This window comes from Macaca nemestrina, chromosome 7, assembly GCF_043159975.1.
Source record: "Macaca nemestrina isolate mMacNem1 chromosome 7, mMacNem.hap1, whole genome shotgun sequence".
Lineage (NCBI taxonomy): Eukaryota > Metazoa > Chordata > Mammalia > Primates > Cercopithecidae > Macaca > Macaca nemestrina.
The window spans coordinates 174,777,109-174,801,726 of NC_092131.1; the positions used below are offsets into that span (position 1 = coordinate 174,777,109).

At 47.8% G+C, this 24,618-nt stretch overlaps 1 protein-coding gene and 17 non-coding genes across 18 annotated transcripts in view; all 18 read left to right on the forward strand.

The window, feature by feature from the left end:
* The window catches only part of LOC105499088 (collagen alpha-1(XXVII) chain B-like), a 252,065-nt gene that overhangs the window by 19,372 nt on the left and 208,075 nt on the right, over positions 1 to 24,618 (forward strand). Inside the window, exons 12-29 of the mRNA XM_071099387.1 lie at positions 1,250 to 1,376; positions 2,384 to 2,516; positions 3,495 to 3,627; positions 4,631 to 4,762; positions 6,914 to 7,045; positions 8,053 to 8,185; positions 9,186 to 9,318; positions 10,322 to 10,453; positions 11,463 to 11,594; positions 12,605 to 12,736; positions 13,747 to 13,878; positions 14,883 to 15,014; positions 16,731 to 16,859; positions 18,966 to 19,106; positions 20,758 to 20,859; positions 22,351 to 22,467; positions 23,713 to 23,825; positions 24,140 to 24,264. The gene's annotated coding sequence lies outside the window, so the exon portion shown is untranslated. The remainder of the gene's footprint in view (positions 1 to 1,249; positions 1,377 to 2,383; positions 2,517 to 3,494; positions 3,628 to 4,630; positions 4,763 to 6,913; positions 7,046 to 8,052; positions 8,186 to 9,185; positions 9,319 to 10,321; positions 10,454 to 11,462; positions 11,595 to 12,604; positions 12,737 to 13,746; positions 13,879 to 14,882; positions 15,015 to 16,730; positions 16,860 to 18,965; positions 19,107 to 20,757; positions 20,860 to 22,350; positions 22,468 to 23,712; positions 23,826 to 24,139; positions 24,265 to 24,618) is intronic.
* LOC112423052 (small nucleolar RNA SNORD116) lies at positions 1,439 to 1,530 on the forward strand. The gene has a single exon (XR_003013527.1). It is a non-coding gene; the product is annotated as a small nucleolar RNA SNORD116 (small nucleolar RNA).
* LOC112423051 (small nucleolar RNA SNORD116) lies at positions 2,579 to 2,670 on the forward strand. The gene has a single exon (XR_003013526.1). It is a non-coding gene; the product is annotated as a small nucleolar RNA SNORD116 (small nucleolar RNA).
* LOC112423058 (small nucleolar RNA SNORD116) lies at positions 3,690 to 3,781 on the forward strand. Its single transcript, XR_003013533.1, has one exon. It is a non-coding gene; the product is annotated as a small nucleolar RNA SNORD116 (small nucleolar RNA).
* Positions 4,825 to 4,916, forward strand: LOC139355565 (small nucleolar RNA SNORD116). The gene has a single exon (XR_011606352.1). It is a non-coding gene; the product is annotated as a small nucleolar RNA SNORD116 (small nucleolar RNA).
* LOC139355563 (small nucleolar RNA SNORD116) lies at positions 5,978 to 6,069 on the forward strand. Its single transcript, XR_011606348.1, has one exon. It is a non-coding gene; the product is annotated as a small nucleolar RNA SNORD116 (small nucleolar RNA).
* Positions 7,108 to 7,199, forward strand: LOC112423080 (small nucleolar RNA SNORD116). Its single transcript, XR_011606349.1, has one exon. It is a non-coding gene; the product is annotated as a small nucleolar RNA SNORD116 (small nucleolar RNA).
* On the forward strand, positions 8,248 to 8,339 carry LOC112423084 (small nucleolar RNA SNORD116). Its single transcript, XR_011606350.1, has one exon. It is a non-coding gene; the product is annotated as a small nucleolar RNA SNORD116 (small nucleolar RNA).
* On the forward strand, positions 9,381 to 9,472 carry LOC139355566 (small nucleolar RNA SNORD116). Its single transcript, XR_011606353.1, has one exon. It is a non-coding gene; the product is annotated as a small nucleolar RNA SNORD116 (small nucleolar RNA).
* On the forward strand, positions 10,516 to 10,607 carry LOC112423064 (small nucleolar RNA SNORD116). Its single transcript, XR_003013539.2, has one exon. It is a non-coding gene; the product is annotated as a small nucleolar RNA SNORD116 (small nucleolar RNA).
* Positions 11,658 to 11,749, forward strand: LOC112423075 (small nucleolar RNA SNORD116). Its single transcript, XR_003013550.2, has one exon. It is a non-coding gene; the product is annotated as a small nucleolar RNA SNORD116 (small nucleolar RNA).
* LOC139355564 (small nucleolar RNA SNORD116) lies at positions 12,799 to 12,890 on the forward strand. Its single transcript, XR_011606351.1, has one exon. It is a non-coding gene; the product is annotated as a small nucleolar RNA SNORD116 (small nucleolar RNA).
* Positions 13,942 to 14,033, forward strand: LOC112423050 (small nucleolar RNA SNORD116). The gene has a single exon (XR_003013525.1). It is a non-coding gene; the product is annotated as a small nucleolar RNA SNORD116 (small nucleolar RNA).
* LOC112423056 (small nucleolar RNA SNORD116) lies at positions 15,071 to 15,162 on the forward strand. Its single transcript, XR_003013531.1, has one exon. It is a non-coding gene; the product is annotated as a small nucleolar RNA SNORD116 (small nucleolar RNA).
* LOC112423059 (small nucleolar RNA SNORD116) lies at positions 16,926 to 17,017 on the forward strand. Its single transcript, XR_003013534.2, has one exon. It is a non-coding gene; the product is annotated as a small nucleolar RNA SNORD116 (small nucleolar RNA).
* Positions 19,169 to 19,260, forward strand: LOC112423074 (small nucleolar RNA SNORD116). The gene has a single exon (XR_003013549.2). It is a non-coding gene; the product is annotated as a small nucleolar RNA SNORD116 (small nucleolar RNA).
* Positions 22,668 to 22,759, forward strand: LOC112423081 (small nucleolar RNA SNORD116). The gene has a single exon (XR_003013554.1). It is a non-coding gene; the product is annotated as a small nucleolar RNA SNORD116 (small nucleolar RNA).
* LOC112423083 (small nucleolar RNA SNORD116) lies at positions 24,483 to 24,577 on the forward strand. Its single transcript, XR_003013556.1, has one exon. It is a non-coding gene; the product is annotated as a small nucleolar RNA SNORD116 (small nucleolar RNA).

Below are 24,618 nucleotides of genomic sequence, written 5' to 3' on the forward strand. Positions count from 1 at the left end.
TTGTTCCCAGGCACTTCTTCGGCTCACTCTTATCCTAAGTCGGAGACATGGGAGTTCCCATGGTGTTTGGGTATCATCAAGGGCAGGCAGTCGTGAGGAGGGTGGCAATACTGATTTGCTTTCTGCAGAGGAGCCCAGATAGAGTATCCACATTGAACCTGTATGTCCATAGGAGGAAACCCAAATCTCATGGCCCCAGAAGCATGCTGGCAGTGGAAGGGGAGAGAGCTGTGCATGTGTGTACTGCACAGCCTTCTGTCTGGGTCACAGAGTGATGACTGTGAGTCTCTTTCGGGCATTGTAGGGTGCCCATGGTCCATTTCATGATGACCTCAGGGTGCTGGGATGGGAACGTCATTGTGGGTCCACGTGCTCTTGCATCTCTGCAGACTGACTTGTGGAAGGTCTGTGTTAAGGAACCTCTGTGGGAGGCTTTTCCTTGGTGCATTTGAGGTGCCTGATGATGAGTGTGTAGGTTTCCGTATCCTGGTGACTTGTACTCAGAAGTGTGACCCAGCAAGGTCTCTGTGCTTAAATACCTTAGTGGCTCGTGATGTTATTTTCAAATTCCTCCTAGTTGTGTGTGACAATTCACACAAGTCTTTGTGAAATTGTCTTTGAATTATATGACAGGGCTAGTGTCCGTAGGCCAGTGATGGATAGGTTTTGGACTCCATAGCCATGTTCACAGCCAAGTGCCTTAAGATATTTGGTGTTCTCAGTCTTAGTGCCTTGGAAGCCCTGTAGGATTCAGTGTGTCTCATGCTCTTCTGGGTCCCCGAGCTGTACCCTTGAGGAAAACTATGAGTAGAGGTTGATTTGTGATTGAGCATGTTTCTCAGTGGGAAGAGTGTCAAAGGAGCCTGGGGTGAAAGTGTTTCAAAGCCAAAGGAAAATTGCCCTTTGCTCAAGAAGAGGCTTTCCTTGAAACTGTCCTCATTGAAATAGCCTCATGGATTTCATCTTCTCTGATGGCCAAGAGCAGGACTTTTGATTCAGAGGTGGCAAATGAGTGGTGTTGAGAGAGTTTGTTATGCTTGGTGCTCTGTAGCTGGATGGAGCCCTCAAAATTTGTGTGTGCCTGATAGCTTCATGCCTGGTTACACCCATGCACATGTCCCAACAAGAGGGGCTGCCCGTGGGAGATACATACATGATACAATACAGTGGGATGAATGGCATGGCCCTTGCAACGTATGTACCTGCCTGCTGTTCTCAAGCACACCTGTTTTTCCTCTGAACTTTCCAGGTGGTGCGGGCATAGAAGGAAGGCCATGAAGGACAATTTTGGTCTTGGGAGATCCCTGGAATTGATAGGGAGCCCCTTGATATGTGTGGCATGGGCTCCTTCAGGTGCTAGCGGATTCCTTAGGATGGTAAGTGTCCATTTCTCAAAAGCTCCAGATACTCCTCCTCCGCAGGGACAAAGACTGTGCGTGGATCGATGATGACTTCCATATATACATTCCTTGGAAAGCTGAACAAAATGAGTGAAAACTCTATACCGTCATCCTCGTCGAACTGAGGTCCAGCACGTTGCTGTTACAGGGGCTAGAGAGAGAGGGACAAATTTCATTTGATGATGCCCATTGCACCAAGGGAGTCCATCCAGGGTTAGGATGGGGTCTCATTTGGGTAACAGAGATTGGCAGGGGAGTGGAGGCTAGGTACACAGGACATTCCTTGTCTGAAGGACTCTGTGAGGCCAGGGTACCACACATGCTGTCTGCAGGAGTAGGTGAATGTGCAGGTTGCCCAGGAAGAGTTAGCTTGCAGCCTGCCTCTGCATGGCAGTTTGTCCTTGGGTCCTGGCTCTGGGTTTCCATGGTCCTTGGAGGAAGACAGGTGATTGCACTTGAGAAAAGAGAGCATAGTGCCAGACTTTTATTGTTTTTCTGCTCATTTCATCCTTCACCGAGGACAGTGAAGTTGTGGTCAGCAGGCATAGCGTTCAGGCCGGTGTGCCCATGTTGTGTCCCATGTGTTGTGAGCACATGCATGTGGCATGAACACATAGGCTCCCACTCCAAGCTGAGTCCGATAGGCAGTGAGGCTCTGGCTTATCCTGATTCCGGTGTAGGTCAAAGCCTTCCCATTAGGATTGCATGGCCCCGAGGCTATTATGAGGTGCATTGCAGGTGTGAAAGCAATGGTGTTGAGAGGGATGCTCAACATTAGTGCTCTTTAGCAGGATGATGCTATAAGGGCACCCTGGACCCAGACATGCATCCCCATGTACTTGCATTTCTGTGTCCGTAAAGAGTTGAAGCCAGAGACAGGCAGATTCCAGATGTATCGCAGGGGGCTGAATGACATGGCCCTTGTCACCTGTGTACCTGTCTGCCTTTCTGAAGCATGCTCGTGTTTCCTCTACACGTCCCAGGTAGCACTGGCATGGAAGGCAGGCCCGTGTTGGCGAGGGACAATTGTTATCTCATGTGAGCCGCGGAGATACCAGGAAGCCCCTGGACACAATGGCAAAGACTCCCTCGGAAGTTGTTGGATCCCTTCTGAATGTAAGCAGTTCTTTCCCAGCGCACTCTGATTTTCCTCATTTACAGGGACAAACACTGTGCGTGGATCGATGATGACTTCCATATATACATTCCTTGGAAAGCTGAACAAAATGAGTGAAAACTCTATACCGTCATCCTCGTCGAACTGAGGTCCAGCACGTTACTCCAATAGGGGCTAGACAGAAAGGGCCAACATTCGTTTGTTGATATGGGTTGCACCAATGGGTCCATCCAGGCTTAGGATGGGGTCCCCTTGGGCATTGCTCCCATGCACAGGAAATTGCTTGTCTGAAGGTCTTCTTTCTCCCTGGGCGGGATAAGTAACGTACTGTCTGAAGGACTAGGTGAATGGCAGGTGGCATGGGAAGAGTTTGTGTGTAGCCTGCCTCTGGTGGCCAAGTTTGTTCTTGAGTCCAAGCTCTAGATTCCCAGAGGAAGACAGATCCTCTGGTTGTGGGGAGAGCACAAGGCTACACCATTCTCATTTGTTAGCTCATTTTGTCCTTGGTGGCGGACGTTGTATTTCCAGGCACTCAGCATAGCCTCTTAGCCGCATGCCCATGTCATATCCCGTATGTTATGAGGATTTGTGTGTTGCCTGATCAGGCAGTCTTCTGCTTCAAGCTGGGGCTGTCAGGCAAGGAGTCTCTGGGTTATTCCAAACCTGATTTAGGTCAGTGTCTTCCTCTTTCGGGGTTTGTGGTCCCAAGGCTTTTGTGAGTGCCATTGCAGGTGTTGAAGCAATGATGTTGAGAGGTATGCTCAACGTCAGTGCTCTGTAGCGGGATGGTGCACCCCGAGGGCCTCCAGCCCCGAGATGAGCATCCCCGTGTCCATGCATTTCTGCGTCCGTAAACAGGGGAGGCCAGAGACAGGCAAATAGCAGATGTATCACAGGGCAATGGATAACATGGTCCTGTGACCTGTGCACCTGTCTGCCTTTCTGAAGCACGCCTGTGTTTCCTCTGCACTTCGCAGGTGGCGTTGGCATAAAAGGCGAGCTTGTATCATGAGGAATGATTGTCATCTCGTATGATCCTTGGAGATGGCAGGAAGCCCCTGGACACACATGGTGTGGACTCCTTCAGAGGCTGTTGAAACCTTCCTTAATGTGAGTGATTCCGTCCCAAAGCACTCTGAGTTTCTTCATTTGCAGGGATGACACCTGTGCTTGGATCGATGATGACTTCCATGTATACATTCCTTGGAAAGCTGAACAAAATGAGTGAAAACTCTATACCGTCATCCTCGTCGAACTGAGGTCCAGCACATTACTCCAGCAGGGACTAGACAGACAGGGCCAACATCCGTTTGTTGACATGGGTTATACCAAGGGGTCTGTTCAGGCTTAGGATGGGGTCTTTTATGGGTGAATGGGGTCACAGGAGTGGTGGCTCTCACGCAGAGGAAATTTCTTGTTTGAAGGACTTCGTCAGTGAGGGTGGGTAACACATGCATTGTCTGTAGGACTAAGTGAATGTCCATGTGGCCTAGCAAGAGTTAGCTGGCAGCCTACTCTGGTTGCCAGTTTGGTCTTGAGTCCTTGCTCTGGGTTCTCAGGTCCCCTGGAAGAAACACATCTGTCTAGTTGGGAGGAGGTACAAGGCCACATCTTTGTCATTTGTTGGCTAACTTTGTCCTTGGTTGAGGACATTAGAGTTTTGGTCACCGGGCATAGCCTATGTGCCTGTGTGCCTGTGTTATATCCCATGTGATTTGGGGACATGTATTTCGCAGGAACAGGTGAGCTCCTGCTCCAAGCTGGTTCTGATACCCAAGGGCCCTCTGACTTCTCCTAAACCCGATAGAGGTTAAAGCCTTCCTCCTTAGGGGTTCATGGTCCCAAAGCTTTTGTGAGTGGCATGGCTGGTATTGAAGCAGTGATGTTGAGAGGTATGGTCAATGTCAGTGCTCTTTAGCAGCATGGTGCACTGCAGGGGCCTCCAGCCCCGAGATGAGCATCCCCACATCCGTGCATTTTGCGTCCATGAACAAGGGAGGCCACATAAAGGCAGATAGCAGATGTATCCCAGGACACTGGATAACATGGCCCTGTGACCTGTGCACCTGTCTGCCTTTCTGAAGCACGCCCGTGTTTCCTCTGCACTTTGCAGGTGGTGTTGGCGTCAAGGCAGGCTTGTATCATGAGGAATAATTGTCACCTCGTATGATCCTTGGAGATGGCAGGAAGCCCCTGGACACACATGGTGTGGACTCCTTCAGAGGCTGTTGAAACCTTCCTTAATGTAAGTGATTCCATCCCAAAGCACTCTGAGTTTCTTCATTTGCAGGGATGAAACCTGTGCTTGGATCGATGATGACTTCCATATATACATTCTTTGGAAAGCTGAACAAAATGAGTGAAAACTCTATACCGTCATCCTCGTCGAACTGAGGTCCAGCACATTACTCCAGCAGGGACTAGACAGACAGGGCCAACATCCGTTTGTTGACATGGGTTATACCAAGGGGTCTGTTCAGGCTTAGGATGGGGTCTTTTATGGGTGAATGGGGTCACAGGAGTGGTGGCTCTCACGCAGAGGAAATTTCTTGTTTGAAGGACTTCGTCAGTGAGGGTGGGTAACACATGCATTGTCTGTAGGACTAAGTGAATGTCCATGTGGCCTAGCAAGAGTTAGCTGGCAGCCTACTCTGGTTGCCAGTTTGGTCTTGAGTCCTTGCTCTGGGTTCTCAGGTCCCCTGGAAGAAACACATCTGTTTAGTTGGGAGGAGGTACAAGGCCACATCTTTGTCATTTGTTGGCTAACTTTGTCCTTGGTTGAGGACATTAGAGTTTTGGTCACCGGGCATAGCCTATGTGCCTGTGTGCCTGTGTTATATCCCATGTGATTTGGGGACATGTATTTCGCATGAACAGGTGAGCTCCTGCTCCAAGCTGGTTCTGATACCCAAGGGCCCTCTGGCTTCTCCTAAACCCGATATGGTTAATGCCTTCCTCCTTAGGGGTTCATGGTCCCAAAGCTTTTGTGAGTGGCATCGCTGGTATTGAAGCAGTGATGTTGAGAGGTATGGTCAATGTCAGTGCTCTTTAGCAGCATGGTGCACTGCAGGGGCCTCCAGCCCCGAGATGAGCATCCCCACATCCGTGCATTTTGTGTCCATAAACAAGTGAGGCCAGAGAAAGGCAGATGGCAGATAGCAGATGTACCCCAGGACACTGGATAACATGGCCCTGTGACCTGTGCACCTGTCTGCCTTTCTGAAGCACGCCCGTGTTTCCTCTGCACTTTGCAGGTGGTGTTGGCGTCAAGGCAGGCTCGTATCTTGAGGAATGATTGTCACATCGTATGTCACATCGTATGATCCTTGGAGATGGCAGGAAGCCTCTGGACACACATGGTGTGGACTCCTTCAGAGGCTGTTGAAACCTTCCTTAATGTAAGTGATTCCATCCCAAAGCACTCTGAGTTTCTTCATTTGCAGGAATTAAATCTGTGCTTGGATCGATGATGACTTCCATATATACATTCCTTGGAAAGCTGAACAAAATGAGTGAAAACTCTATACCGTCATCCTCGTCGAACTGAGGTCCAGCACATTACTCCAGCAGGGACTAGACAGACAGGGCGAACATCCATTTGTTGACATGGGTTATACCAAGGGTTCTGTTTGGCCTTAGGATGGGGTCTTTTATGGTTGAATGGGGTCACAGGAGAGTGGTGGCTCCCAGGCATAGGAAATTTCTTGTTTGAAGGACTTTGTCAGTGAGCGTGGGTAACACATGCATTGTCTGCAAGACTGGATGAACGTCCATGTGGCCTAGCAAGAGTTAGCTGGTAACCCGCCTCTGATTGCCAGTTTGTTATTGAGTCCTTGTTCTGGGTTCTCAGGTCCCCTGAAGAAACAGATCTGTCTAGTTGGGAGGAGGGTACAAGGTCACAACTTTGTCATTTGTTGGCTAACTTTGTCCTTGGTTGAGGACATTAGAGTTTTGGTCACCGGGCATAGGCTGTGTGCCTGTGTTATATCCCATGTGATTTGGGGACATGTATTTCGCATGAACAGGTGAGCTCCTGCTCCAAGCTGGTTCTGATCCCCGAGGAGCCTCTGGCTTCTCCTATACCCGATAGAGGTTAAAGCCTTCCTCCTTAGGGGTTCATGGTCCCAAAGCTTTTGTGAGTGGCATGACAGGCATTGAGGCAGTGATGTTGAGAAGTATGTACAATGTCAGTGCTCTTTAGCAGCATGGTGCATTGCAGGGGCCTCCAGACCCGAGATGAGCATCCCCACATCCGTGCATTTTGCGTCCATGAACAAGGGAGGCCACATAAAGGCAGATAGCAGATGTACCCCAGGACACTGGATAACATGGCCCTGTGACTTGTGCACCTGTCTGCCTTTCTGAAGCACGCCTGTGTTTCCTCTGCACTTCGCAGGTGGTGTTGGCGTCAAGGCAGGCTTGTATCATGAGGAATAATTGTCATCTCGTATGATCCTTGGAGATGGCAGGAAGCCCCTGGACACACATGGTGTGGACTCCTTCAGAGGCTGTTGAAGCCTTCCTTAATGTAAGTGATTCCATCCCAAAGCACTCTGAGTTTCTTCATTTGCAGGGATGAAATCTGTGCGTGGATCGATGATGACTTCCATATATACATTCCTTGGAAAGCTGAACAAAATGAGTGAAAACTCTATACCGTCATCCTCGTCGAACTGAGGTCCAGCACGTTGCTGTTACAGGGGCTAGAGAGAGAGGGACAAATTTCATTTGATGATGCCCATTGCACCAAGGGAGTCCATCCAGGGTTAGGATGGGGTCTCATTTGGGTAACAGAGATTGGCAGGGGAGTGGAGGCTAGGTACACAGGACATTCCTTGTCTGAAGGACTCTGTGAGGCCAGGGTACCACACATGCTGTCTGCAGGAGTAGGTGAATGTGCAGGTTGCCCAGGAAGAGTTAGCTTGCAGCCTGCCTCTGCATGGCAGTTTGTCCTTGGGTCCTGGCTCTGGGTTTCCATGGTCCTTGGAGGAAGACAGGTGATTGCACTTGAGAAAAGAGAGCATAGTGCCAGACTTTTATTGTTTTTCTGCTCATTTCATCCTTCACCGAGGACAGTGAAGTTGTGGTCAGCAGGCATAGCGTTCAGGCCGGTGTGCCCATGTTGTGTCCCATGTGTTGTGAGCACATGCATGTGGCATGAACACGTAGGCTCCCACTCCAAGCTGAGTCTGATAGGCAGTGAGGCTCTGGCTTATCCTGATCCCGGTGTAAGTCAAAGCCTTCCCATTAGGATTGCATGGCCCCGAGGCTATTATGAGGTGCATTGCAGGTGTGAAAGCAATGGTGTTGAGAGGGATGCTCAACATTAGTGCTCTTTAGCAGGATGATGCTATAAGGGCACCCTGGACCCAGACATGCATCCCCATGTACTTGCATTTCTGTGTCCGTAAAGAGTTGAAGCCAGAGACAGGCAGATTCCAGATGTATCGCAGGGGGCTGAATGACATGGCCCTTGTCACCTGTGTACCTGTCTGCCTTTCTGAAGCATGCTCGTGTTTCCTCTACACGTCCCAGGTAGCACTGGCATGGAAGGCAGGCCCGTGTTGGCGAGGGACAATTGTTATCTCATGTGAGCCGCGGAGATACCAGGAAGCCCCTGGACACAATGGCAAAGACTCCCTCGGAAGTTGTTGGATCCCTTCTGAATGTAAGCAGTTCTTTCCCAGCGCACTCTGATTTTCCTCATTTACAGGGACAAACACTGTGCGTGGATCGATGATGACTTCCATATATACATTCCTTGGAAAGCTGAACAAAATGAGTGAAAACTCTATACCGTCATCCTCGTCGAACTGAGGTCCAGCACGTTACTCCAATAGGGGCTAGACAGAAAGGGCCAACATTCGTTTGTTGATATGGGTTGCACCAATGGGTCCATCCAGGCTTAGGATGGGGTCCCTTTGGGCAGTTGGAAGTCACAGGGAAGTAGGTGCTCCCATGCACAGGAAATTGCTTGTCTGAAGGACTTCTTTCTCCCTGGGCGGGATAAGTAACGTACTGTCTGAAGGACTAGGTGAATGGCAGGTGGCATGGGAAGAGTTTGTGTGTAGCCTGCCTCTGGTGGCCAAGTTTGTTCTTGAGTCCAAGCTCTAGATTCCCAGAGGAAGACAGATCCTCTGGTTGTGGGGAGAGCACAAGGCTACACCATTCTCATTTGTTAGCTCATTTTGTCCTTGGCGGCGGACGTTGTATTTCCAGGCACTCAGCATAGCCTCTTAGCCGCATGCCCATGTCATATCCCGTATGTTATGAGGATTTGTGTGTTGCCTGATCAGGCAGTCTTCTGCTTCAAGCTGGGGCTGTCAGGCAAGGAGTCTCTGGGTTATTCCAAACCTGATTTAGGTCAGTGTCTTCCTCTTTCGGGGTTTGTGGTCCCAAGGCTTTTGTGAGTGCCATTGCAGGTGTTGAAGCAATGATGTTGAGAGGTATGCTCAACGTCAGTGCTCTGTAGCGGGATGGTGCACCCCGAGGGCCTCCAGCCCCGAGATGAGCATCCCCGTGTCCATGCATTTCTGCGTCCGTGAACAGGGGAGGCCAGAGACAGGCAAATAGCAGATGTATCACAGGGCACTGGATAACATGGTCCTGTGACCTGTGCACCTGTCTGCCTTTCTGAAGCACGCCTGTGTTTCCTCTGCACTTCGCAGGTGGCGTTGGCATAAAAGGCGAGCTTGTATCATGAGGAATGATTGTCATCTCGTATGATCCTTGGAGATGGCAGGAAGCCCCTGGACACACATGGTGTGGACTCCTTCAGAGGCTGTTGAAACCTTCCTTAATGTGAGTGATTCCGTCCCAAAGCACTCTGAGTTTCTTCATTTGCAGGGATGACACCTGTGCTTGGATCGATGATGACTTCCATGTATACATTCCTTGGAAAGCTGAACAAAATGAGTGAAAACTCTATACCGTCATCCTCGTCGAACTGAGGTCCAGCACATTACTCCAGCAGGGACTAGACAGACAGGGCCAACATCCGTTTGTTGACATGGGTTATACCAAGGGGTCTGTTCAGGCTTAGGATGGGGTCTTTTATGGGTGAATGGGGTCACAGGAGTGGTGGCTCTCACGCAGAGGAAATTTCTTGTTTGAAGGACTTCGTCAGTGAGGGTGGGTAACACATGCATTGTCTGTAGGACTAAGTGAATGTCCATGTGGCCTAGCAAGAGTTAGCTGGCAGCCTACTCTGGTTGCCAGTTTGGTCTTGAGTCCTTGCTCTGGGTTCTCAGGTCCCCTGGAAGAAACACATCTGTCTAGTTGGGAGGAGGTACAAGGCCACATCTTTGTCATTTGTTGGCTAACTTTGTCCTTGGTTGAGGACATTAGAGTTTTGGTCACCGGGCATAGCCTATGTGCCTGTGTGCCTGTGTTATATCCCATGTGATTTGGGGACATGTATTTCGCAGGAACAGGTGAGCTCCTGCTCCAAGCTGGTTCTGATACCCAAGGGCCCTCTGACTTCTCCTAAACCCGATAGAGGTTAAAGCCTTCCTCCTTAGGGGTTCATGGTCCCAAAGCTTTTGTGAGTGGCATGGCTGGTATTGAAGCAGTGATGTTGAGAGGTATGGTCAATGTCAGTGCTCTTTAGCAGCATGGTGCACTGCAGGGGCCTCCAGCCCCGAGATGAGCATCCCCACATCCGTGCATTTTGCGTCCATGAACAAGGGAGGCCACATAAAGGCAGATAGCAGATGTATCCCAGGACACTGGATAACATGGCCCTGTGACCTGTGCACCTGTCTGCCTTTCTGAAGCACGCCCGTGTTTCCTCTGCACTTTGCAGGTGGTGTTGGCGTCAAGGCAGGCTTGTATCATGAGGAATAATTGTCACCTCGTATGATCCTTGGAGATGGCAGGAAGCCCCTGGACACACATGGTGTGGACTCCTTCAGAGGCTGTTGAAACCTTCCTTAATGTAAGTGATTCCATCCCAAAGCACTCTGAGTTTCTTCATTTGCAGGGATGAAACCTGTGCTTGGATCGATGATGACTTCCATATATACATTCCTTGGAAAGCTGAACAAAATGAGTGAAAACTCTATACCGTCATCCTCGTCGAACTGAGGTCCAGCACATTACTCCAGCAGGGACTAGACAGACAGGGCCAACATCCGTTTGTTGACATGGGTTATACCAAGGGGTCTGTTCAGGCTTAGGATGGGGTCTTTTATGGGTGAATGGGGTCACAGGAGTGGTGGCTCTCACGCAGAGGAAATTTCTTGTTTGAAGGACTTCGTCAGTGAGGGTGGGTAACACATGCATTGTCTGTAGGACTAAGTGAATGTCCATGTGGCCTAGCAAGAGTTAGCTGGCAGCCTACTCTGGTTGCCAGTTTGGTCTTGAGTCCTTGCTCTGGGTTCTCAGGTCCCCTGGAAGAAACACATCTGTCTAGTTGGGAGGAGGTACAAGGCCACATCTTTGTCATTTGTTGGCTAACTTTGTCCTTGGTTGAGGACATTAGAGTTTTGGTCACCGGGCATAGCCTATGTGCCTGTGTGCCTGTGTTATATCCCATGTGATTTGGGGACATGTATTTCGCATGAACAGGTGAGCTCCTGCTCCAAGCTGGTTCTGATACCCAAGGGCCCTCTGGCTTCTCCTAAACCCGATATGGTTAATGCCTTCCTCCTTAGGGGTTCATGGTCCCAAAGCTTTTGTGAGTGGCATGGCAGGCATTGAAGCAGTGATGTTGAGCGGTATGGTCAATGTCAGTGCTCTTTAGCAGCATGGTGCACTGCAGGGGCCTCCAGCCCCGAGATGAGCATCCCCACATCCGTGCATTTTGTGTCCATAAACAAGTGAGGCCAGAGAAAGGCAGATGGCAGATAGCAGATGTACCCCAGGACACTGGATAACATGGCCCTGTGACCTGTGCACCTGTCTGCCTTTCTGAAGCACGCCCGTGTTTCTTCTGCACTTTGCAGGTGGTGTTGGCGTCAAGGCAGGCTTGTATCATGAGGAATAATTGTCACCTCGTATGATCCTTGGAGATGGCAGGAAGCCCCTGGACACACATGGTGTGGACTCCTTCAGAGGCTGTTGAAACCTTCCTTAATGTAAGTGATTCCATCCCAAAGCACTCCTGAGTTTCTTCATTTGTAGGGATGAAACCTGTGCTTGGATCGATGATGACTTCCATATATACATTCCTTGGAAAGCTGAACAAAATGAGTGAAAACTCTATACCGTCATCCTCGTCGAACTGAGGTCCAGCACATTACTCCAGCAGGGACTAGACAGACAGGGCCAACATCCGTTTGTTGACATGGGTTATACCAAGGGGTCTGTTCAGGCTTAGGATGGGGTCTTTTATGGGTGAATGGGGTCACAGGAGTGGTGGCTCTCACGCAGAGGAAATTTCTTGTTTGAAGGACTTCGTCAGTGAGGGTGGGTAACACATGCATTGTCTGTAGGACTAAGTGAATGTCCATGTGGCCTAGCAAGAGTTAGCTGGCAGCCTACTCTGGTTGCCAGTTTGGTCTTGAGTCCTTGCTCTGGGTTCTCAGGTCCCCTGGAAGAAACACATCTGTCTAGTTGGGAGGAGGTACAAGGCCACATCTTTGTCATTTGTTGGCTAACTTTGTCCTTGGTTGAGGACATTAGAGTTTTGGTCACCGGGCATAGCCTATGTGCCTGTGTGCCTGTGTTATATCCCATGTGATTTGGGGACATGTATTTCGCATGAACAGGTGAGCTCCTGCTCCAAGCTGGTTCTGATACCCAAGGGCCCTCTGGCTTCTCCTAAACCCGATATGGTTAATGCCTTCCTCCTTAGGGGTTCATGGTCCCAAAGCTTTTGTGAGTGGCATGGCAGGCATTGAAGCAGTGATGTTGAGCGGTATGGTCAATGTCAGTGCTCTTTAGCAGCATGGTGCACTGCAGGGGCCTCCAGCCCCGAGATGAGCATCCCCACATCCGTGCATTTTGTGTCCATAAACAAGTGAGGCCAGAGAAAGGCAGATGGCAGATAGCAGATGTACCCCAGGACACTGGATAACATGGCCCTGTGACCTGTGCACCTGTCTGCCTTTCTGAAGCACGCCCGTGTTTCCTCTGCACTTTGCAGGTGGTGTTGGCGTCAAGGCAGGCTCGTATCTTGAGGAATGATTGTCACATCGTATGATCCTTGGAGATGGCAGGAAGCCTCTGGACACACATGGTGTGGACTCCTTCAGAGGCTGTTGAAACCTTCCTTAATGTAAGTGATTCCATCCCAAAGCACTCTGAGTTTCTTCATTTGCAGGAATTAAATCTGTGCTTGGATCGATGATGACTTCCATATATACATTCCTTGGAAAGCTGAACAAAATGAGTGAAAACTCTATACCGTCATCCTCGTCGAACTGAGGTCCAGCACATTACTCCAGCAGGGACTAGACAGACAGGGCCAACATCCGTTTGTTGACATGGGTTATACCAAGGGGTCTGTTCAGGCTTAGGATGGGGTCTTTTATGGGTGAATGGGGTCACAGGAGTGGTGGCTCTCAGGCAGAGGAAATTTCTTGTTTGAAGGACTTCGTCAGTGAGGGTGGGTAACACATGCATTGTCTGTAGGACTAAGTGAATGTCCATGTGGCCTAGCAAGAGTTAGCTGGCAGCCTACTCTGGTTGCCAGTTTGGTCTTGAGTCCTTGCTCTGGGTTCTCAGGTCCCCTGGAAGAAACACATCTGTCTAGTTGGGAGGAGGTACAAGGCCACATCTTTGTCATTTGTTGGCTAACTTTGTCCTTGGTTGAGGACATTAGAGTTTTGGTCACCGGGCATAGCCTATGTGCCTGTGTGCCTGTGTTATATCCCATGTGATTTGGGGACATGTATTTCGCACGAACAGGTGAGCTCCTGCTCCAAGCTGGTTCTGATACCCAAGGGCCCTCTGACTTCTCCTAAACCCGATAGAGGTTAAAGCCTTCCTCCTTAGGGGTTCATGGTCCCAAAGCTTTTGTGAGTGGCATGGCTGGTATTGAAGCAGTGATGTTGAGAGGTATGGTCAATGTCAGTGCTCTTTAGCAGCATGGTGCACTGCAGGGGCCTCCAGCCCCGAGATGAGCATCCCCACATCCGTGCATTTTGCGTCCATGAACAAGGGAGGCCACATAAAGGCAGATAGCAGATAGCAGATGTATCCCAGGACACTGGATAACATGGCCCTGTGACCTGTGCACCTGTCTGCCTTTCTGAAGCACGCCCGTGTTTCCTCTGCACTTTGCAGGTGGTGTTGGCGTCAAGGCAGGCTTGTATCATGAGGAATAATTGTCACCTCGTATGATCCTTGGAGATGGCAGGAAGCCCCTGGACACACATGGTGTGGACTCCTTCAGAGGCTGTTGAAACCTTCCTTAATGTAAGTGATTCCATCCCAAAGCACTCCTGAGTTTCTTCATTTGTAGGGATGAAACCTGTGCTTGGATCGATGATGACTTCCATATATACATTCCTTGGAAAGCTGAACAAAATGAGTGAAAACTCTATACCGTCATCCTCGTCGAACTGAGGTCCAGCACATTACTCCAACAGGGACTAGACAGAGAGGGCCAAAAAACATCCATTTTTTGATAAGGGTTATACCAAGGGGTCTGTTTAGCCTTAACATGGGGTCTTTTATGGTTGAATGAGGTCACAGGAGAGTGGTGGCTCCCATGCACAGGAAATTTCTTGTTTGAAGGACTTTGTCAGTGAGGGTGGGTAACACATGTATTGTCTGTAGGACTAAGTGAATGTCCATGTGGCCTAGCAAGAGTTAGCTGGTAGCCCACTTCTGGTTGCCAATTTGTTCTTGAGTCCTTGTTCTGAGTTCTCAGGTCCCCTGAAAGAAGACAATCTGTCTGGTTGGGAGGAGAATACAAGGCCGCATCTTTGTCATTTGTTGGCTAACTTTGTCCTTGGTTGAAGACATTAGAGTTTTGGTCACCAGGCATAGCCTCTGTGCCCATGTTGTATCCTGTGTCTTTGGGGGACATGTACATTGCATGAACAAGTGAGCTCCCGCTCGTTGGTTGTGATACTCGAGGAGCCTCTGGCTTATCTTAAACCCAATATAGATATAGGTGAAAGCCTTTCTCGTTAAGGGTCGAGGGCCCCCTGCTTTGTGAGCATCATTGTAGGTATTGAAGCAACGATATTGAGAAGGATGCTAAATATGCTCTTTAGTGGGATGATGTACTCTGAAGGCACCTGACCCCCAGACGAGCATCCCTGTGTCCATGCATTTCTGTGTTTATGAACAGGTGAGGCCAGAGACAGGCAGACAGCAAATGTATCACAGCGGGCTGGATGACATGGCCCTTGGAACCTGTGCACATGCCTGCCTTTCTGATGCATGTCCGTGTTTTCTCTGCACCTCCCCAGTGGTGTTCGTGTAAAAAGCAGGCTCATGTTGGCAAGGAATGATTGTCATCTCATGTGATCCTGCGAGATGGCGGAAGTCTGGGGCCACATGGAGCGTGGGCTCCTTCGGAGGCTGATGGAACCCTCCTGAATGTAAGTGATTCCTTCCTAAAGCGTGCTGATTTTCCTCATTTGCAGAGGCAAAGACTGGATCGATGATGACTTCCATATACACATTCCTTGGAAAGCTGAACAAAATGAGTGAAAACTCTATACCGTCATCCTCGTCGAACTGAGGTCCAGCACACTGCTCCATCAGGGGCTAGAGAGAGGGACAACATCCATTTGTTGAGACGGGCTGTGTCAACACTTGGGATGGGGTCGTCTTTGGGCAAAGTGGAGTAGCTGGGCATTTTGACTTCCGTGGCTGAGAGACAGCTTGGTTGAAGCGTTTCCCTCTGTGTGGCTGTGTGTGTCCTTGATTCATACTCCTTGGCTCCTGCCCTCCCCCGAGGAAGACAGTGGCTTCTGCATGGGCAGACAGCACAGTGTTGTTCCCGGGCACTTCTTCGGTTCACTTTCATCCTCATTTGGAGACGTAGGAGTTCCCATGGTGTTTGGGTAGCAGTGGGGGCAGGCAGTCCTCAGGAGGATGGCGATGCTGATTTGCTTTCTGCGGAGGAGCCCAGAGCGGGTATCCATGTTGAACTTGTATGTCCCTAGGAGGAAGCCAGTCCCATCGCCCCTGAAGGGTCTTGGCAGTGGGAAGGGGAGAGGCCTGCATGTGCATTTACTGGACAGCATTCCATGTGGGTCGTGGAGCGATGGCTGTGGGCCTCTTTCAGACATTGTAGGGCGCCCACGTTTCGTTTCATGATGACCTCAGGGTGCTGGGACAGGAATGTGATGGCAGGTCCACGTGCTTCTGCAACTCCTCAGACTGACTTGGTCTGTGTTCAGGACCCTGTGTGAGATGCTTGTCTCCATTAGGCATTTGAGCTTATATTGGCCCAGGGTTTCTACCCATCCTAGGTTGTGCATACTTTGCCTCTGAACCGCTCAGGCACCTCAGTGCAGTCAGCGTGCCTGATTGTAAGAGTGTGACTTCCCGCATCCTGGAGATCTCTACTCCTTGGTGGTCCAGGAAGGTCTCTGTGCTTAATTACCATAGTGGCTCGTGATGTTAGGTTATTTTCTAATTTCTCCTCATGCTTCCCAGCAGTCTTTGTGAAATAGTCATCTTGTTGTAGGACAGGGCTAGTGTCCACAGGCAGTGATGCATAGGTTTTAGACTGTGCAGCCATGTTCATAGGAAAGTGCCTTAAAATGTGTGATGTTCTCAGCCACAGTGCCTTAGAAGCCCTGTGGGAGTCAGTGTGTCTGGTGCTCCTCTGGATCCCTGAGCTGCACCTGTGAGGAAGACGCTGAGGTAGAGGTTAAGTTGTTATTGAACGTTTTTCTCAATCTGAAAAGTGTTGAAGTAGCCCAGGGTGAAAAGTCTTCAAGACCGAAGGAAAATTGCCTTTTGTACTGGAAGAGTTTTTCCCCGAAACTCTCCTCATTTAAGTAGCCCTGTGGCCTTTGTCTTCTCTGATGACCAAGAGGAGGGCTTTTGAGTCAGTGGTGGCAAATGAGTGGTTTTGAGTGAGTTCTTACACTTAGGGCTCTGTAGCTTGATAGTGCCTTCAAAATTAACACATGCCTGATATCTTCGTTCCTGGGTAGACCCATACACCCATCCCAAAAGGGCAGTAGCCTGTGGGAAGTACATATGGGATACACCACAGTGAATTGAATGGCCTAGCCCTTTTGACATGTGTGCCTGCCTGCCGTTCTGAAGAACACCTGTTTTTCCTCTGCACTTCCCAGGAGTTGTGGCAATGGAAGTAAGGCCAGTGGCTACGAGGGACAGTCTTCATCTTGGAAGATCCATCGAGATGGCAGGGAGCCCCTTGACAAGTGGAATCTGGTCTCCTTTGGTGCTGGTGGATCCCACAGGTTGGTAAATGTCCATTTTCCAAAAGCCCCTGATGTTCCTTCTTTGTAGGGACAAAGACTGTGCATGGATCGATGATGACCTCAATACATGCATTCCTTGGAAAGCTGAACAAAATGAGTGAAAACTCTATACCGTCGTCCTCAGCAAACTGAGGTCCAGCACATGGCTCCAGCTGGGGCTGGAGAGAAGGACAACTTCCATTTGTTGATGCAGGTAGCACTAAGCCATCCATCCAGGCTTAGGATGGGGTCCACTTTGGATCATAGGGAGTCATGGGGCAGTAGGCGCTCCTGTGCCGAGGAGATTCGTTGTGTGAAGGCCTTCTCTCTGTGAGGCTGGGGCAGCATACACACTGTCTGCAGGACTAGGGGAATGTGCAGGTGGCACAGAAGAGTTAGCCGGTAACCCGCCACTGTGTGGCCAGGTTTGTCCTTGAGTGCTGGCTCTGGGTTCCCTTGTCCCCCAGAGGTAGATAGCCCCTTGTGGTTGGGAAGAGCCCAAGGCCACACCCTTGCTGTTCTTTGGCTCATTTTTCTCATGGCTGAGGACTTTTTAGTGCCCGTGGTGTTTTTGTAGCAGCAGCGGAAGTCAGTTGTGAAGAGGTTAGTGGTGCTTATTCTCTTTCTGGAGAATATCCTGTGGATTGGCTCCATGAGTGATTTGTATGTCCTCCGGAGAAACGGAAATCCCATGGCCAGCGATGGTTACTCCAGGTGGGGATGAGAAGGCGCCATGCATGTATTGACTTGGTACCCTAAGACGGGGATGGTCAGGCACGTTTGCGAGTGTGTACTGCACATCACAAATGCCATGTTGGCTTTGGGGTGCTGGGAGTGGAATATGATCTGATGTCTACATGGGAGGGCCTTTCCGCAGATGGCTTTTGTTTCCTGGCAGTCTTTGTTCTGTCCCCAGTCACATGTTTTTCTCCAGGGAACATTTTATTGGAGTATGTCGGGTCAGTATCAGGAAAAAAAAAAATGTTGTGGTTATCCCAGCATTAAGTGTGGTGATACAACAGCAGTGTGGATGGTAGCTCAAGTGAACCGTAGCAAAACCAAAATATATTGGTGTATGTAAGTGGCCCTATTCTCTCCTACCTATTAAGTCTATCAGTCTCTTCTTTCTGCAATAATCTCAGTGATCCAGAAACTTTTTCAGAAGGTCTTTTTTTTGATATTTCATGTCCTTGTGGTTGTACTAGTACTCCCTGCAGTGCTAAGTCTGGGCCATTCTGCTATCCTAGTGCTACTGGAGTTTCCACTGTTTTGGGGGCACTGTCTGGTCATTGTGGACACCTCTCTTGGGGCTCTTTAACAAGAAGTACGTTAGGGGTCAGGTTTGGGGCAGTGTTGACCTCCTGCCTAAGGTCAAAGGCAGTTTTCTTCCTAAATCTTATTGCAGGATTCACTGCCCAGGGGTTGTGTGACAAAATTAGGGTATCCCATGTGGACCTGTGTCCAATATCAAGGCAGTGTTGGATAATTTTCTGTATCTGCAAGGCTCCCATTGGACCCTTTATGTCCAGCAGACATTCACAGGCCAACTTTTCCCTTATACACAGGGGCCCTCATTCCTGCCATGCAGAGCTTCCATGAAACCATCATTCAGGTTTTAAGTGCAAGGATTTCTCTCGAGAGTTTTAATTTGTTTCTTTAACACACCATTTTCTTTTCTATAAATTCTGCTTTCTAGCAGAAAACAGATTGTGGTTTGTAGCACAGATGAAATTATCAGGTCATAGTCTACTTTTCTGCCCCATCTTGGATTAGTGAGCCTTTGAAATATGTTCCTTGATCACTGGCAATGGTTCTTGGAATACCAGACCTTAGTTATAAGCATTGCAGACCTACAAAGGTTTGTAGTTATTTTTAACTGTGTGAAGCAATGGATTTGTTTGTATCTTGTCACTCATGGCTGTCAGCAAAATTTAGGTGTTACTAAACCAGACCACACCCACAAATTATAGTGCCTCTGTTTCCTTCCGTAGTAGCCTGTGGGAAGTAGGTACAGGATGCACCACAACGGAATGAATGGCATGGCGCTTGAGACCTGTGTACCTGCATGCCTTTCTCAAGCACACCTGTTTTGCCTCTCATTCCTAGGTGGTCTGACATGGAAGAAGGCCACAGGCTGCGATGGATGATCTTTGTCTTGGGGGATTCCTGGAGATGGTGGGGAGCCCCTGAGCACGTGCAGCACATGTGGCGTGGGCTTCTTCAGAAGCTGGTGGACCCCTCAGGATGGTAAATGTCCATTTTCCAAAACCTTTTGATATTCCATCTTTGTAGGTACAAAGACTGTGCATGGATCAATGATGACCTTTATACATGCACTCCTTTGAAAGCTGAGCAAAACGAGTGAAAACTCTATACCGTCATCCTCATTGAACTGAGGTCTGGCACATTGCTCCAACAGTGGGTAGATAGAGAGGGAACACTTCCATTTGTTGACGAAGGTTACATTGAGGGGTTTGTCCAGCCTTAGGATGGGGTCCCCTTTGGGCAAAGGGAGTCGCAGGGGAGTGCGGCCTCCTGTGCACAGGAGATTCCTTGTGTGAAGGATTCCTCTCTGTGAGGGCAGGGAAGCACACATACTGTATGCAGGAGCAGGTGAATGTGCCTGTGGCACAGGAAGAGTTAGCGGGTAGCCTGTCTCTGCATGGCCAGGTTTGACTTGTCCTAGCTCTGCATTCCCTCCTCCCTTAGAGGAAGTCGGTTTCTTCAGAAGACTTAAATTTGTGGAATTTAGTAGAATATTATCCACATAATGTTCCCAGTGAATGCTAGGCATATCACCCAAGATGGCCAGGCTTCTGGCCATAAACCATAGTAAGTAGTAGGGTGTGCATATATCCATTAGGGAGAACCTGAAAGGCCCTTTTTTGGCCCTCCAAGGTGAACACCTGCACAAGCAAGTGAAGCACGCCATCTGCCTGTATGAGCCCCGTGTGCCTGGCCTGGCCTGTGCTCCTCACCATGTCTCCTACTTCTGTTGCCCCTTCGCCTTGCCAGGTGGAGTCTGACTGATTTTTGCCACTGCTGCTGCCACAGGCCACCTGGGGCCCCAGCCAGTTTGAGGAAAGTGGCTCTGCCTGATTTTCCTTTTTCTTTTTTTTTTCCTCTTTTTTCTCCATTTCTGACTTCAACAGGTACTTGGAGTTGCTGCTTCTGCAGCCACAGAGGACTCCCCAGTTTGGAGGACTGTGGCTGTGGGCTCCCTAAGCATCTCTCTGCAGAGACCCTCCGTTTTCCATTTTACCCACCACGTCAATAACTAACACAGTGGCGGAGGAGTGCATGTCTCTTCCTATTTGTCATTACTCTTCTAAGTTGCACAGCTATACTCGGCCACTGGTCAGAATAAGAGAAAAAGCAGTGAAACCAGGAGGATCCTACAAGAAATACTCCGTTTCATTTTTGTTTGTGCATATACCTTTTCTGTTTAATTGTGGACTTTGATTTGATACGCTTCCAGTGCAGATACAGATTGCATATGTAAGAGAGTATGGAGTTGCATAGAAAGAAGACTTGTCATTTTCCTGTACTGTTGGTGTTCTAATATATCTTCGTGATTTTTTGCCTCTTCTGGCTTTAGAAGATACACCAACATGGTTTGCAACATAGCCTCTTCTTATTTTGGTAAGGGACCAAATGTGCATGTCAGTGATAGGTGTTACCTTGAATTTGGGTCAGTGCTTGTGTGATTATATTCAGTGATGTCATTTTCTCTCACACTCAAGTCACAAAATATTTAACCACTTATTATTTTTTTTTATATCTGGAGGAATAATCCAAAAGATTGTGCTGTAAAGCTGGAACAGTTTCCAGTTATGCTAATTGTTTGTATAATACTTAGTTGACTTTATCCGTGGTTTGTTGGCTTTTTTTCCTGTAGCTCGTCAAGGTTTTTCTATGAGTTCTGTTAAAGAGTCGGAAAATGGAGCCTAGAAGACATGCTTCAGTTTCCAGGATGGTTGTGTTTTCCAGAGAGGCATAGGTAAACCATTGGCACAGCCCTGCCTCCCACAGATAGTTCCGGGTACAATGTTTCATATCTAGACTTGGACTTCTGTCCTACCATACTTCTTTGTGTGCAGGTATTTTGGGGGATAAAATTCTTGTTTTCACCTGTATAGATGTCTCGCATGTACTCTTGTGATGGTTTGATTTATCCATTGTGTTCACGTTTCAGTGAGCACAATATGGGATTTAATTTCCAATCTAAAGTCTGTGACTGCCGGCTGGGCGCAGTGACTCACGCCTGTAATCCCAGCACTTTGGGAGGCCGAGGTGGGCAGATCATGAGGTCAGGAGATCACGACCATCCTGGCCAACAGGGCAAAATCCCGTCTCTACTAAAAATACAAAATACAAAAATTAACCATGCATGGTGTTGTGCGCCTATAGTCCCAGTTACTTGGGAGACTGAGGCAAGAGAATCACCTGATCCTGGGATGCGGAGGCTGCAGCAAGTTAAGATCATGTCACTGCACTCCAACCTGGGCAACAGAGACTCTGTCTAAAAAAAAAAAAAAGAAGAATATTATAATTATTTTCAACCTCATGTCTCCGTGTCACACACAGATCTATGAAGCTGTGTTCTTTTTTTTTTTCCAGAGTATTTTCTTTCTTGTCTAGATTAGCTAAATTTGATTGTTCTATTCTAAATTCACTTAATCACTACTCTATTATTTTTGAAATTTTCAGTTCTATTTTTTCACTTGGTTATTTAAAAAAAAAAAAAAACTACTACTATCTCTCTGAGATTTCTACTTTTTTGCTTTTTTCAATAAGCTTTATAATTATTTGCCAAAGCATTTTTACCATGACTGTTTTTAACTTCTTCAGATAAGCACAACATTTGGTTAATCTTGAGGCTGGATTAGTTAACTGTCTTTTCTCATCCTGCGTATGATTTTCCTTCTAATTGTGATTTTTCCATTTCTTGTTAGATGGGTAATGTTTTAGTTTATCCTGCATTTTTTTTTCCTTTTTAAGTTAGGGGAATCTGAATCTATTCAAATGTTTTGTTGTAGCAGGCGTGTGCCCTGTTTAGGTTTAATTTGAATGTCCTGTCCTACATTTGTAGGCCATGTTTTCATAGGCAATCTTGCTATCAGAGCTGAGGGGGCGCTGTTCTGATCACTTAGTTTATCTGATGTTGCCGGTCCTCCAGCTCGTGCCTACTGGTACTTCCTGAGATGGCGAAGGGTTTTCTGTACTTCCAGATGCCGGGTATCTCTGTGTAGGGGGAGGAGACTCTGGACCACAGGAATGAAGAGAGCACCCTAGGTCAGGCAACTCAGTCATACGGGATAACCTGGGTCAACCAGCCAGTAGCTTCATGAAGTGTGGGAGGGGATTCTCCAGTGTAGGGAACACGGAAGCTACGCATGGGAGAAGGGCTACAGCGTGGGGATCCCCAGGCCATTTGAACGGTAAATGTCTGTGTTACACATCTTTGCTCACTTTTTCTCTATCCTTGTAGTTCATTGTGGAACCAGCACAGATTTCCATATGAAAGTTTTTTTTTTAACCTCAAAAAGTGACAGAATGGAGTGTATCATGGAAAAATCTGACATCAAAACCTCAAAATGTGATATTGGTAAGCATTTTGTCCTGAGAATACCAGCATTTCCTCTTAGGGGATCATGACACTGCAGTGACCACGTGACCCTGGCTGTGCTCATCAGCCTGGGCTGGTCATTGACTGTGATGCTGGTCTCCATGCTTCCAAAGGTGGCAGCTGTGTGCTCAGTGTCTGCCACATGTCTCAGGCTCAAGGTCCCTTTTATAAGTGTGCCTGGATCGATGATGACTTAAAAATGGATCTCATCGGAATCTGAACAAAATGAGTGACCAAATCACTTCTGTGCCACTTCTGTGAGCTGAGGTCCAGCACAGGGACCGTGCCAGACAAACACGAGGAGGGCCTTCAGTTTGGTCAGCACTGGTACCAAAACGGCCTGTGGAATTAGAAAACTAACCAGCTCATATACAGTAGAGGAAATTATTGGACAGTTACCTACCAATATGTGGTTGGGGGTAAGATGGAGACTCTTCTAGTGCTTGGCTGGTAGCATCTATACACTGCAGTAACCAGACACTGGGGAGCCAGCACAGGAGTTACAGGATTTACAGGAAATTCTTGTGCAAACCCACAAGCCATTCGGACGTTTGTGTGAGCGCTCAGAATATTCTGGTTGATGATTTGTTGCTTGATGGCAAAGAGTTTTCAGCATTCAAAGACATCATGAGTTTTTACTTCTCATTTCCTTTTAAGTGAAATAATCGCATGGAAATTAAAGAATAATTATCTTACATGAAATATATGAAACTTATATGAAATATAAGATATTTGTATCATATAAGATATAAATACATGAAATCTTATCGTATATTTTCATTTGATTGCCAACCTAGTCACAAGGACTGAAACAGCTGTTTCTTTTTTGTTTTCCCATCAACCAAGCAAGCTGTTTAACACATGGTTCAGTGCTGGTTTCCACTACATGTTGCAGCAAACATTTTTAGAAGTGGTATTTCAAATTCTTGGATTTTCACATGGATTTCATTGTCTACTTTCATAGGTCCTCCATGTGTGACCACTGTATTATTTAAAAGTTGTAATAAATGATTTTGAAGGGTATGTGCTGGAGGTTCTTTGGGATAAATGTTTTAGAAAACATTATTTCCATACAATTTCGATCAAAGACATGAGCATAATTGTTCTTGTTATACAGATGGTCCAATGAGTGTCTAATGTGAATTCTTATAACTGCTTATAACACAATAGTTCATTAAGCAAATCTTGTTTCACAACTTTCCTAATTTCTCCTGTACTCTGTAGATTGGGTGAGATAGAATTCCATGGAATTTCATTGCCAAACCAGTGAAGTGCTAATTTTGACATTTGTACCAGCTGATGTAGCTTTGAAGAAGCACATCAATACCACTTCTAAGGTAACATTCAATTTTTAGTGAATTTATTTTTGTGAGTTATTTTTATTCTTTTAAGTACTCAAGAATTTAGGTTCACAAAGAATTGGTTAATACTAACAGTTTCAGACATTAATATTCTGATGAGCTGAGGCATCAGTCTCTTTTTTTTAAAGATTTTGTTCTTTTCTGTATTTCGAATAACATGAAATGTCCAACAGGAGTTATAAGTTAGTGTGTATTCCATATATGTTAATAGTGAAACATCCTGTCTTAGGCACGGCTAAAAATTGTCCATGTATGCTTCTCAGATTCATATACATACTCTCTTCCAACAGGACAGCATAGACCAAGAACTGGGTTTCATATGGATGAATTTATTCTTCCTTTGAGGCAAGACAAGAAGGAAAGAAAGTATTGGGACTAATGCCATCCTCAAGGGCCAGTGGGAACTCTAATATTGGTAAGCCTTTTGTCCTGAGAATACCAACATTTCCTCTTAGGGAATCGTAACACTCTGGTAACCATGAGACTCTGGCTATGCTAGTCCACCATGGGCTGGTCATTGACTGTGATCTTGGTCTCCATGATTGAATAGTGTGGGTCGGTGTGTCCCAGTGACCAATGTGCTTAGTGTCTGCCACATATCTCAGACTCAAGGTCCCTTTTATAAATGTGCCTGGATCGATGATGACTATAAAAAAATGGATCTCATCGGAATCTGAACAAAATGAGTGACCAAATCATTTCTGTGCCACTTCTGTGAGCTGAGGTCCAGCACTGGGACCATGCCAGGCAAACATGAGGAGGGAGCGAG